Source organism: Cynoglossus semilaevis, chromosome 1 (assembly GCF_000523025.1).
Source record: "Cynoglossus semilaevis isolate Cse_v1.0 chromosome 1, Cse_v1.0, whole genome shotgun sequence".
NCBI classification, from domain to species: Eukaryota; Metazoa; Chordata; class Actinopteri; order Pleuronectiformes; family Cynoglossidae; genus Cynoglossus; species Cynoglossus semilaevis.
In genome coordinates, this window is record NC_024307.1 from 22,149,056 (window position 1) to 22,161,972 (window position 12,917).

The following is a 12,917-nucleotide window of genomic DNA, read 5'->3' on the forward strand; positions in this document are numbered from 1 at the left end:
GATGGATGGATGGATGGATGGATGGATGGATATACACACACACATATATACACACATATACATAAACATATACTTAGAATATAAAATAGCAATATGATGGTATATTGAAATATAATTGTAATGTAAATCGAGATTGTGGTTATTGCACTGAATTATTGTTGGGTTATCACCAGAGGGTGACAGAGCTTATACGAATGAACAAATAGTTACTACCTTGTATTACGCGGCTGTGTTAGCGGACAAGTTTTATTTGATACACTAATCTGTTTTTTTTTTGTGACTCCTCGTAAAGGAAATGTTACATCACTAGTGTGCTAGATGAAAAAGTCTCTAAGGCTGTCACCTATTGAGTTTTTAACTATATTGACAGTGCTCTGCTGTCATCATCTGGCTCTTTCTGGTTATTGCTGTGGGTTGATTGGTTATGACAATCATATCAGCAAACCAGCAATGATTTGTTTAAAATTACTTTTGAATTGACTGATGACATTTGTGATATAAGCTATATGGGTAACAAGGAGTGTATCTGGTGCGGCATTATTCAATGGGTGGAAAAAGGTTATATCTAAAATATGTCACGTGACTTAAAGGAATTCTGTGCCTGTCAATGGCAGGCTGCGATGGCCGAGTGGTTAAGGCGTTGGACTTGAAATCCAATGGGATCTTCCCGCGCAGGTTCGAACCCTGCTCGCAGCGTTTTGATTTTTAATCGAAATACAGTGATGTGTCTTTTGTGAACTGTTCGTCCATATAAACCCGTTTTTCATATGACACGGAAGTATTGACTCCTCTCATTCATTCATTTTCATGCATTAACTTTCGCCACATGCACAGTCAGCACAGGAAACAGAAATGATGAGTTCACGACTCATACGGATATTTTTTTCGTTTGGTTTGGTTTTATTTAACTTTGTTCTTATTTAACGTTTGCTATTTAACTTTATTCGTGTCCCGTAGATGTGTATAGTGTTGTGTATAGAATGTAAAGTGTGTTATAAGTGTGTTTATCAATAAATACTTTTGAAGAATATGTCAACATGTTGATTTTGTGTAATACTCTGCCATAAATAATAAAAATAATAACAATAAAAACAACGACAACAAATACAAAAACAACAATACTACTAATAATAATAACATTAATGTCCCATTTTGGACACAATAAATGCACCATGTAAATATTTTAAGGAACATGTTGTTACTTTTTGTTTTAATTGTCTCATTAATTGTCAAAATCGGTTTTACATTCACTTGTCCTCTACTAGCTATCCCGTAACAGGCAATTCGGACTGAACGGGTCTTTTTCGTTGTCGTTCATCCGAATCGTTCATGTGTATCGTTCAGCGTTCACAGCTCAGGCTGCGTGACGAGCAGTACGTTCGTTCTCGTTTATTTGTCACGTGACAGCTACTAAGTCACTGTCGCGCTGTTAAACAACAATGGCAGGAAGGATGCAGGACACAAGTCACTTAATTGTGTTGTGTAGTTGCTTTCTTAGATTTTCACATGGTTTGAATAGCTTGTGGAATTTTGTGTATTATACATTGTCAGCTGAAGCAACGACTATTTACTTTTAGAGAGTAAAACAACAGAGTCAGTAAAAAGAGTCGGTCTTAGCAACACTAATACTGAAAATATTGAATTATATGCGAACTAACATTTAAATGCTGGTCATAAAGCGAGGTTACTTTAGAAAAACAGAAGACATGTTTTGGGTTTAAAAATAAATAAATTTCGCGATTTATTTATTTGAGTGTTTTGGTATGCACCGCCACACTCAACACATAATATACAAACAATTGTTTTTTGGGGGGAGTTTTTAAGACTATTCTTTTACGACTATCATCATTACAAAAAAAGAAGAAATATATGCTCCAAATGTGAAAAAACGTAACAAATGTGTTACACGTCTCATTACGTTAATGACGTTTAATCACAAGTTAAAAAAAAAAAACAACAACTAAAGAAAACATTGGGAACATTTCGTTTAGCAGTTAAACTTGTATTACACGATTTCCTGGTGTTAAACTGCGGTAGCCAGCCACAGAAAACGGAAGTCAGTGGTGCGCAACGGCGCTTCATTCCAAAATAAAACCGACGTAAATGAAGTAATTTCTATTTCTCAGGGCTAACTTTTAAACGTATATATAAAAAGAAACGGATGTTTAATGTAGAGTGAAAAAAGAAAATGACTAATACAACAAGAAAACGCAGAACATATGACAACAGTTATTTAAATTAGGGGTTTTAATGGACTGGTGTAGACATCCACTTATGCTCATTATTTACCAGTTTCAATGTAAGGATTTCAACCCTTTTAATGCCAACAAAAGTATTTTAAAATAGTCATTTTTCTAACAAAAACATGAAAAGTGTTGTTTTACATTTGGATTGTTAAACATTGGTGCCGTTTAGACTCCTGGATGTGTCCCAAGTGATGATTGGCCAAAGCTGGTGTCACTACATGAACTCCTGGAGCATTATCTTTTTATTTTATGGTCTGTATTGTCATTGTACCACGGGGATAGAAAGAAACTGAGCCTATGCTTTTAACCCATTGAAGCCTTAGTGGGTCACATTATGTTATGTCACCTCTCAGAATTTGAACAGGGAGTAAATTAGTTGTTTAATCCACACAGTCTCACTCTTAGAGATCCAATAGTCCAATAGTTACGTCGAGGGCAACTCGACAAAGTACTTTTGTTTGTTTTTATATAAAGACGTTTCACCTCTCATCTGAGAGGTTTCTTCAGTTTTCTAGTTCTTCAGAACAGACACGCCTAGATAAAGGATGTCCACCAACATCTTAAGACAAGAGATTAGGAGATATAAGAGTCGAAACTGAGCCTCTGCTTTTAACCCATTGAAGCCTTACTGGGTCACATTATGTTATGTCACCTCTCAGAATTTGAACAGGGAGTAAATTAGTTGTTTAATTCACACAGTCTCACTCTTAGAGATACAAGTCCAATAGTTACGTCGAGGGCAAGTCGACAAAGTACCGTCGAGGGCAACTCGACAAAGTACTTTTGTTTGTTTTTATATAAAGACGTTTCACCTCTCATCTGAGAGGTTTCTTCAGTTTTCTAGTTCTTCAGAACAGACACGCCTAGATAAAGGATGTCCACCAACATCTTAAGACAAGAGATTAGGAGATATAAGAGTCTTTACAAGCTCTCAATTGTGACACAGGACTAGACTTTTGTATTGCAAAGTGTAATGACTTTTATCCAACACTGAAAGCTTTCTCTGGCTTTTGTAAAGGGATTGTTTAGCCTCAAATACGACTCCACCAGAGACCGGTGCAACCGGGAAAGGATTCCATTGGCACAAAATGCTTTCCTTAAAATCAAACAGAGAAGATTTGCGTAAGATGCGGGACAAAGGTTTTTATTGCTGTTGCATTTTTTTTCTTCAGAATTTGCTTGTACGTATATATAAGTGTCAAAAGCCACAGTGAACCATGTGTGATTCACTTTAATTTAGTTGTTTTGACACTACAATTCAGGGCAACAATAGGCATGTAGCCTTTAAAAAAAAACATGTATAACAAATGATGTGCAAGCAATGCTTTTAGGAAAAGTACACATGATGGCTTATGTACTTCTTTCTTTTGTCCTGTAAATGTATTCTTATGTATGTATATATATTTATATATATACATATATATACAGATATGTGTGTGTGTGTGTCTGTGTATGAGGTAATTCAGTATTTCTAATCTCACACAACTCTACTATAACAAAAGTAAAACAAATCTTGCATCTAAAGAAAGAACAATTATAACTACGACTCTGATAATAATTAAATCTACAGACAACACAATAAAGTAAAGATTTAATGTTTAGCCCATATGGATGCCTGTATTATATATACTTGCTCAATATAAAATAAAATAAATAAGCTAAACAATTCAGTCAAATGTAATTTTCTGCTCAGTGCACGGTAATGTCACATTCACAGTCATTTTGCTGCTTTGTTGTCTCACTCCTCTACATTTTCTCTTTAGGGGCAGTGGTGGCTTGGTGGTTATGGTTAAGGAAGCGGCATGGGTCCAGAAGGCTTCAGGTTCGAGTCCACCAGCTGCCAAAGTTACCACTGAGGTGCTTTGAGCATGACACCGTCCCCACACACTGCTCCCCAGGCGCTTACAGCTGACCACTATTCACTTTGGTGATGGGTTAAAAGCAGAGGTCACACTTTGTTGTGTGCAGTGGTATGCTGTGTCACAATGACAAGTAGTTCACTTTCACTTGACTTTCTCATTCGCTTTCTGTATCGCCGTCATTGCTCAGATAAACCATCATGTGGCTAGTGTTTCTGTTGGACAATTACAGGCAGAAAAATAAAAAAAAACTATAGCAAAACTTGTGTGTTTATTCATCAGTTATAAATGCATAGATAATGAGTCTGAGAGTCAGACATGCAAGGCTATTTATAAAATGGTTGCTGAAGCAGTGTCATGTCAGTTGACCTACAATGCGCGTGGTGCAGACTTATTGCCTTGCTGTCTCTTGGTAACAGTGACAGACAGTCACAGCTGTTTATTTTTGCCAAGCTATATTTACAAAAGGTCATGATATGATACGGGTGCAGATCTGATTACCTTCTCAGTGCTAACTCACATACTGCACAGTCCTTCAAAACCAAGGTTCTAGCACACATTGGCACTGGAATGTCAGAGACTGTATAACATTAAGGTGACTCTAAGCACCTTCATCAAGAACTAGATAGGCCTATGGATGACAAACTTCATGTGGCATATACCAAATATAGAGATCAGGGCGATCTCAGGGAGTGGTCACAAGCAGAAAAAAGGGGACACAAACGTTGTCCCAGTTCGACTACAGTTTTATTGCAGGTAGATGGATGAGATGTACAGGATGAGGCTCTATGTACAAAACAAAACGTATTTTTATGTACATCAATGCCTAAAAACTCTCAAATAGGTAAAGGCTGAACTTTATTGATCCCGCACTGGGGAAACCATTGAAAATGCTGCGCCCAAGGTTTCAATCCTGCACAGGAAGATCCCATTGGATTTCAATTCAAACGCCTTGACCACTTCGCCATTTACACATGGATAACATCATGCTCTATGCCAGTGGTTCTCAAACGGTGGTACGTGTACCACCAGTGATACGCGAGCGCTCTCTAGTGGTATGCAGGGAAAATATTTTTCACATGACCTGGAGATGACCTGGGACTGCCTGGCATGAGCACCACACTGTCTCTGCATCAAGTTCTGACCATGACTTCATCAAAGCTTTCTTCAAAGTGTTGACACTGCTGTGAGATACTCTTGAGACCTCCCTCTCCAGAATAGACCAGATCACAAAATCCATCGGATTGATGTCCGGACTTGACTGAGGCCACATGTTCTTGTCCCAGAAGCCAGGAAAGTGCTGCTTGCACCAGGCCTGCGTGACATTGGACGAGTGAGCAGGTGCACCATCTTGTGTGAAGATATACTGGTTTCCAAACACATTGGTACCCCATGGCAACACTTTTTCTTCAAGCATTTGTAAGTAGACCTGGCTGTTCACTTTTACACCCTCCTGAATCAAGACCAAAGGAGACTTTGAGCCATCAGACGCAACCGCAACCCACACCATGACTTCAGCTCGTTTCTGACGATGGAAATTAGTTCTGCAGCCTTCGGGTAGGTGCTGTACACAAACCCTGTCATTCTGGGAATTGACCACTGCCTGAACGGTGAAGATCTTTTCATCATACCAAACCAGGACTTTGTTTGCGGCACTCTGGATCTCCTGCAGCATCATTTGCCCCTTGTCGAGCCGTTTTTTCTTTGAAGCGGTTGAAATCAGGTGTCTGTGTTGCATTTTTAGTGCTTTCAGTCAGAGATCCTGTTTGACAATTCTTCTCAGTGAAGTTCTTGAGATATTTACTTCCTTTGCTGTTGCCCTCATGCTCCTGCGAGGATTCCTTTGGACTCTCTTCCTCACCATCTCAACAACCCTTTTGGTTCGTACTAAACGTTTTCTTCCAGGGATCTAACAGGGATTGGCCTCAAAAGTTATGCCGTTTGAGAGAAACTATCTGAACGAGATCAAGGCCATCATTCCCTACAACCTGCCAGTATTCAGGCATAACACGAAAGACACAGACACTGGAAAACTACCCATCATGAATGATCAAGGAGGGTTGTCATGGATTGACTGATCCATACATAGCATACACAACAGGTTGATAGGGTAGGTATCTGGTAATACACAGAACTACCAAATGCCAGAGGAGTATGGACTCTATGGCAGGCCTAGATTCATCACCAGACAGAAGCGCAGGTGTGGACTCTGCAAAGAGAAAGCAGCACATCCCAACAAGGTGCAAGCTGACCTGCAAGATGTAATCAGATTAGGGGTGGCTCAATGTAACTTCTTTATGTCCAATACTAGTACTGCAACTTCCATTTTCTGCTGATACTGATAATAGTTTGATATAATTTTTCCTCCAGTATGCTGTGGGGTGGTGTTGCTGAGGCGGTAGTGTTGACATTCCTGAAGGGCAGGGCATGTTGAGTTAAGTTGAGCTGTTTGGGCTTAGGTATTGGAGCGGATGGGCTATAGCTGTTTTTTGTTGTTTGTTTTTTTATGCTTGATCCTGAAATTTTGACCAATATTTGATCTGGAACTGATCCTCGGTATTGGATCGAGCCATCCCTAACTGAGACAAAACCAATTGGCTGATATAGTACAACAATACTTCTGTGATTAGACACCTGCAGAGGTTGAAGGAAATAACAAGATCAGGGCCGTGTCTTGTATATCTCACCTAGGGCTTTAGTGGCGTCTTGCCCGAATAAATTCACATTTTAATAACATCTTTATGTCGACAGAAACCATCAGTATTGTGCAGAAATGTAGTATAACTAGTTGTTACATTAAGGACAACTCATGTAGCCATAAAAATGCCATTACTAGAGCAACAAACCCACAAAGCACAATTCGGCCACAGCTGTGACATAAATGAAAACATCAAAAATAACATATAAAAATAAAATAACATAACAATAAAAAAGAATATTTTTAAGACAAAATGTATTTACTCACCAACCTTGATTAACTGGGTATGTTATGTCCCCTGACATGAAGTCAGCTTAGTTGTATGCCACAAGTGCAGCTGTACAAGCACTGGAAGAATGATCATTTAACTCTGATAATCTCAACATGTTGAGTCAAGACATAGCGGGGCAGTTTCTTTGTGCAAGGCCAAAACAAAAGTTTTCTTTTTTGAGGAACCAGTCTGTTGAACTGATACAAAACAGTTCTACATTTCTATGAGAGCCATGCATTTTATTTTGCTCTGAAAATAACTAAAGGTGTGAATAGTATAATAAATATTAAAAATGTTATTACAATTTAAAAAATAATAAAAATAAATAATAGTTATACTATCCAATGCATAAAAGACTTCTTACCACTAATACCCCATGTGACAAACTGTATTTTGTAAATGTGGGCTATATAAATAAAATTTGATTGATTTGATTGATAATACGACTTCTGGTGCTTCATAGTTTTGATGCGATTGGCTCCAGAGCAAAAAACGAATGTATGGATTCAAATGTGTAACGGCGTCATAAATATATGGTTGCACTTGCCATGAAAAACACACCATGTAGGAAAAATCTTAATTGTGTAACACCCCTGCTGATTAGAGTTGTGAACGCTGGAGAGCAACAGTCATTTATTCAATATTTTTAGATGTGTGTGTTGCTACAAAATGAACTGACTTTGTTTTCACTTTTCATGCCAGAAATAAAAGGTGATGTATCAACCACAATTATTTAACGCAACGCAAAGAAAGTACGCTGTCACCCAAAATGCACGTGAATGTTTTTTTATATATGAATATATATATATGAATTCTGTAATGTTTTACTTTAACTTCAGAGGAATTATTTATTACTTATTTTCTTATGAAATTCCAGCTAAGATTTATCTGACAGCAAGATGCAGTCATCAGAATAGCTCACGAGCCATAACCTAAAGAGTTTCAGAACCTGTGACTTATTTTCCAATATATTTATCATCAATATATTTATATAATATCAAGTTTTTTATCCAATCATATTTCAGCCTCATGTGTTGCCATGGTGACAGAAATTTGTCCAAAGGTCTTTAGAATCAGCTTTGCTGGAGCCTGGAATTTTTTTCAAACAATGAGATTGGCGTTAGCCACACCAATGCCGTCAGTGATTTGATTGAATGGTCAAAGAACACACTGTCTCGAATCTAAGAAACTGAATCTGTAGCTTAATGCGAAGGTTTTCTCTGCATTCACTGCTTCCGCCAAGCAGACAGTCTCAGTCTGAAGTAGACTACAACTTATGCCATATATACAACAGGACAGACTGGACTTTCAGCATTAGAAGGGGTGCAGAAAAGGACTTGTTAGAACTCCACTCACTGATAATTTGAAAATCTGAGTAATTTAACTCATCTCAAGGAAAAAGAGAAGGACGCAGTAATAATTTTGGTGAGTAAAAAGCATTTTGGCCTTTTAATAATATTATAATTGTATTATGTTTTGTGTATTTGTTGCTTCAGTAATGGAAGCGTCTTCTAAGCAAAGAAGTTGAGACAGACCACGGAGTGAAAACAATATAAGTAGACTAAAAGAGTCTGTGAGCACAAGTTTCACTAAGATGGATTCGGATCCTCTGCACTTTGACGCAACTGTACGTGATCCGTGTTATAAAGATCATTGCTTGGATGTGGGAATAAAGCAGCATGCGTGAGAAATGATCCAGCAATTGACTTAAATGCACTTTGTGTTTTTATGAGAGGTAAGTTTATTTTACAATCTTTCAGCAGGCCACTAGGCCTGTACATTATCATTTAAAAAGAAGATATTGAATACAGAAGATATTGAAAGTATCCATTCACTGAAACTTAAAAAATACATGTTCACCTTCAAATCTTTCTACATTAGCTTATAGTGAACTCTTGACATGTCTTCACTGACCAGTGTCGCTGCACGTCTGCACCGGCCACAGATAAACAAACAGAAGTCACCACCTCACCCTGACTCCACAATACATCACGTTTTGGAGGTTTAAGAACACGTCTGGCTTAATTTGAAAGAATTTGTGTATTTTTTTTTTTTACCTTCACATGGTTCCAAGCCTCTGTATGAATGTGTAGTATACCATTACGAAACACAATGACCCATGAGAAGGAAACAATTTGAGCTATAAATAGCAAGGTCATCAGATGTCAATGGAAAAACTGACACTAGCGACAGAGGACAATATGTCTGTAATCGAGGGGCTAATAAAATTAGTCATGTTTGTTATTGTATGTTTACAAGAATAAACTAAAGAATTGAGTATGATGAGTATAAAGTTGTACATTTACAAGATTAAAGTAACAAGTTTATGAGAACAAAATCATCGCTCAGCTGCTGGAGGGAGAGCATTGGAGTGATGACGCAGGTGCAGCACCTTAGTTAAACAGGCCTCCCCATATATTCATAGGATCCGGCATCTAGACTGTTAAATGTTACCTGTGTCTGTTGTCAAGGGTGAACCTACCTGTTACAGCCATATCTTTACACCAATAAATTAATTAATTTATGAAAAAAGCAGTAAGTTCTGATTTTGGGGGAGATATTGTCCTTAAAGTTATACTTGGGATACACACACTAAGAACTGTTGTCCGATTTTGCCATCATTTGGCGTTGTGCTATTTCTTTTATTTATTTTTTTATTCCATAAATCACCAACTAAAAAAGTAGTTAGAACAGCAACGGTACCATCATTAAGAACAAGGAAGCAATACAAGAAGCTAAGGTTACCAAAAGAATGACTGTGATCACCAAGGAAAGGTGTCAGACATTAAAAGATTTTTATTGTGTATGCAAGTAAGGGAAAAAAGACCGGATCATGTGGAGGAGGATTTAAAATAAAGCGTCTCAAAAATGCCTCAATGTGCAAGTTTTTCTCACCCAAAATTTACATCCAGTTATGCATTTTTGCTAGTAAATGAAAAATCACAGTTTAATATATTAAAAGTTAACAAAAAACTATAATAAACTTTATTTAAAAATTATTGTTTTTTATGATGATTTTGGTTGATTTGGTAGCATGTTTCTCTCACGAGACCTGGTAGATCGTATAATTTTTATTTAAAAATGTAACTACGTATCTTGGCGTCCAGGCCGAATGCCCGAGTCTTTTATTTTGAAGGTTTCACTTATAGGCGTTGACTAAAGCCTCTTGTGACGCTTTTTGGTCCTGAGTCATGTGTTTATTTTGTGAAACTGTCAGATGAGCGATGGTGGGGAAGCTGGAGAGAGCTGCTTATGTACACTGACCCACCCTGCACAGAGGAACTGAGCGGAGCAGCTGGACCTTCTGCACTTTCAGGGACTGGAACCAAGCGACCAGAACTGATACGACATTGGTTTTCAATGTCTGTGGAATATTATTTTAAAAGCCCAGCATGACTTCTGTGTGGAAGAGGCTTCAGCGTGTCGGAAAGAAAGCGGCCAAGTTTCAGTTTGCTGCGTCCTTTCAGGAGCTCACCATTGAGTGCACACAAAAATGGTACGCAATTCTAATACCATATTTTTATGGTATATATTATCTTAGAATCTTAATAGTTATATATTTTTATCCACATATCTGTCTGTGATGATGATTCAATAACCCGCATATAAGAGACTCGAAGTATAGGTTGCGCCACAACTTATTCAACCTCAATCATGTTAACGTTTAACTAATATTTTAACTATTCTCCTAACGACATGGAAATAAAGAAAACAAAATGGCTCCACTGGGATGTCTTCATGTTTCAATACATAATTATTACCAGTTTTAATGTGTTCTCAATACTTTTCCATATTACCGATATGCGACAAGGCTAACAACCTATACCATTTTATTGTTTCTTGCGTGTTTCCTGGTTATTAACATTAGCAATAGCGTATTCATCCTGCTGTGTTGATATCTTTCTTCTCATCTTCTCGTTACTTCCGCTTTTGCTTATATTCGTGCGTCACGTCTCAGATGAACCATCTGTTCTGTGGGATAGGGTGAGGTGAGCTGTGTATGGGAGGAGGAGGAGGGGGAGGGTTCAGCTCACTTGTTGCGGAGAACTTGTCTCTGTCCATCAGGCGCAGAGAGGATGGACCAGGAGGATGATGCAGTTTTTCTTCGCATATGCAGCAAAGGTTGTGGCCAACGTTTCTTAAGGAATTATGTCATTGACTCCCACCCCACTATTAACACTCATTACAACGCACTAAACCGACGCTGATCAGGGCCTGATAGGACACTTTTTGGTATTTGCAGATGTCCACTTTATCCAAAATCAAAACAAGTGTGGTGATTTTAAGCTGTAAGTTTGTGATTTGAAACTTAATTTGAAATCTCTAAAATAAAAATACATTGACAGTACATTAGTTGATATTCAGAAATATATGGATTATTAATTATGGTGCGTTCTGTTAAGTCACTGTATTAATACTCCCACCTTACCCACAACAAACAAAAGTAATGAAATTGAAATATTTTAAACAAACGAAAAAGTAGAGTATACTGTACTCATATATTTGCTGTACTCCCCTACACCAGTTAGAACTGAAGAAGCCTCTTGGATGAGAGGTGAAACGTCTTCTTTTAGACATCCACTTGCCTAACTGTGTGATAATTGTGGTGTAGGAATTTTACCTTTGAATCACATATGGAGAGAGAAGTGGGGCAAGTTTGTTGGAATACATTAGAAGATTTTTTGACGAGTTTATGTTTAACCCTCCAAGAATATATTTAATTTTGTCATTTTTTAAAAACGTCGTGTGAGACTGCCAAGCCAACTTCCGTTCCATCACTATTCTTCTTGCTAATGAAGTAACAGAAGCAAAATGAATCACGTTTTCTTTGCTCTTGGACTTTAGAGAATCAGCTCTTTGGGGCTTAGGTGTGGCTGCCAAGATTTAGGGTTATGAATCAGTATAAAAGGCTTAGTTTAACGTGCCAAATATGGCTTAGGTGTGGCTGCCAAGATTTAGGTTAGGTTATGAATCCGTATAAAAGACTTAGTTTAACGTGCCAAATACTGACATCTGGAATTCTCAAAAACTTTGAGCAAAAATCTAACATGTAAGATTGGACTGTCTGAGAATATTTGTGTTTATGAAGTTTTACATCTTTATCTTGATAACATATGGTAAAGAACTTTTCAAGTTGAACAGTACGCATGAGGAGGTTCCATTTACCCATTCTGTCTTCTTGCCAAGTACTGGCACGTGTTGCAGATTTGAATTGTTATTAGAGTAGAAGACATTCAGCTTTGTTTAACAGTACAACTTTAAGACCATGTGAAACAATGACCATGTGACTCAGCACTCCAGCCTCCACTGAATAATTACAGATGCTATATAAATGATGTATGCACTTGTCACACTCCAGTCCATACTGAATTGCCAATTTGTTCCATGTTTGTGCAACTATGCGACGACTTACTGTATGTCGGAGCTGCTGCTTTAACGCATAAACTAAGCTTAAAATTAAAATGTTAAAAATAAATATAGATAATGCACAGAAAGTGATATGTTTAGTGTATTGATTAAACATATATTTAATTAGGAGAATCGCTTAATTTCAGTTTGAGGCATTAATAAAAGAAGAAACTCTATCTCTATTGACATCTTGTTACAGGAATCATGTGAAATAAGTTAAATTCTTATTTTTATTTTTTTAATATTTTTGCAATTTTTGTCAATAGGAATGCACCGAATATTTGGCCACCAAACATTTTCAGCCAAAAATGGCCCAAATGTGCTTACTGGTTTTAGGCCAAAAGGCTTTTATTAACTCGGCTGAAAAACCAAGATGTGATGACACCAGCAAAAAAACACGTTATAAAGATTGTTACTTGGGTGTGGAAATAAAG

The 12,917-nt window shown here is 37.5% G+C and overlaps 1 non-coding gene across 1 annotated transcript; it reads left to right on the top strand.

Annotated features, from left to right (window-relative positions):
- Nucleotides 1–614: 614 nt before the first annotated feature.
- On the top strand, nt 615–696 carry trnas-uga (transfer RNA serine (anticodon UGA)). The gene has a single exon. It is a non-coding gene; the product is annotated as a tRNA-Ser (tRNA).
- The last annotated feature ends 12,221 nt before the right edge of the window (nt 697–12,917 follow it).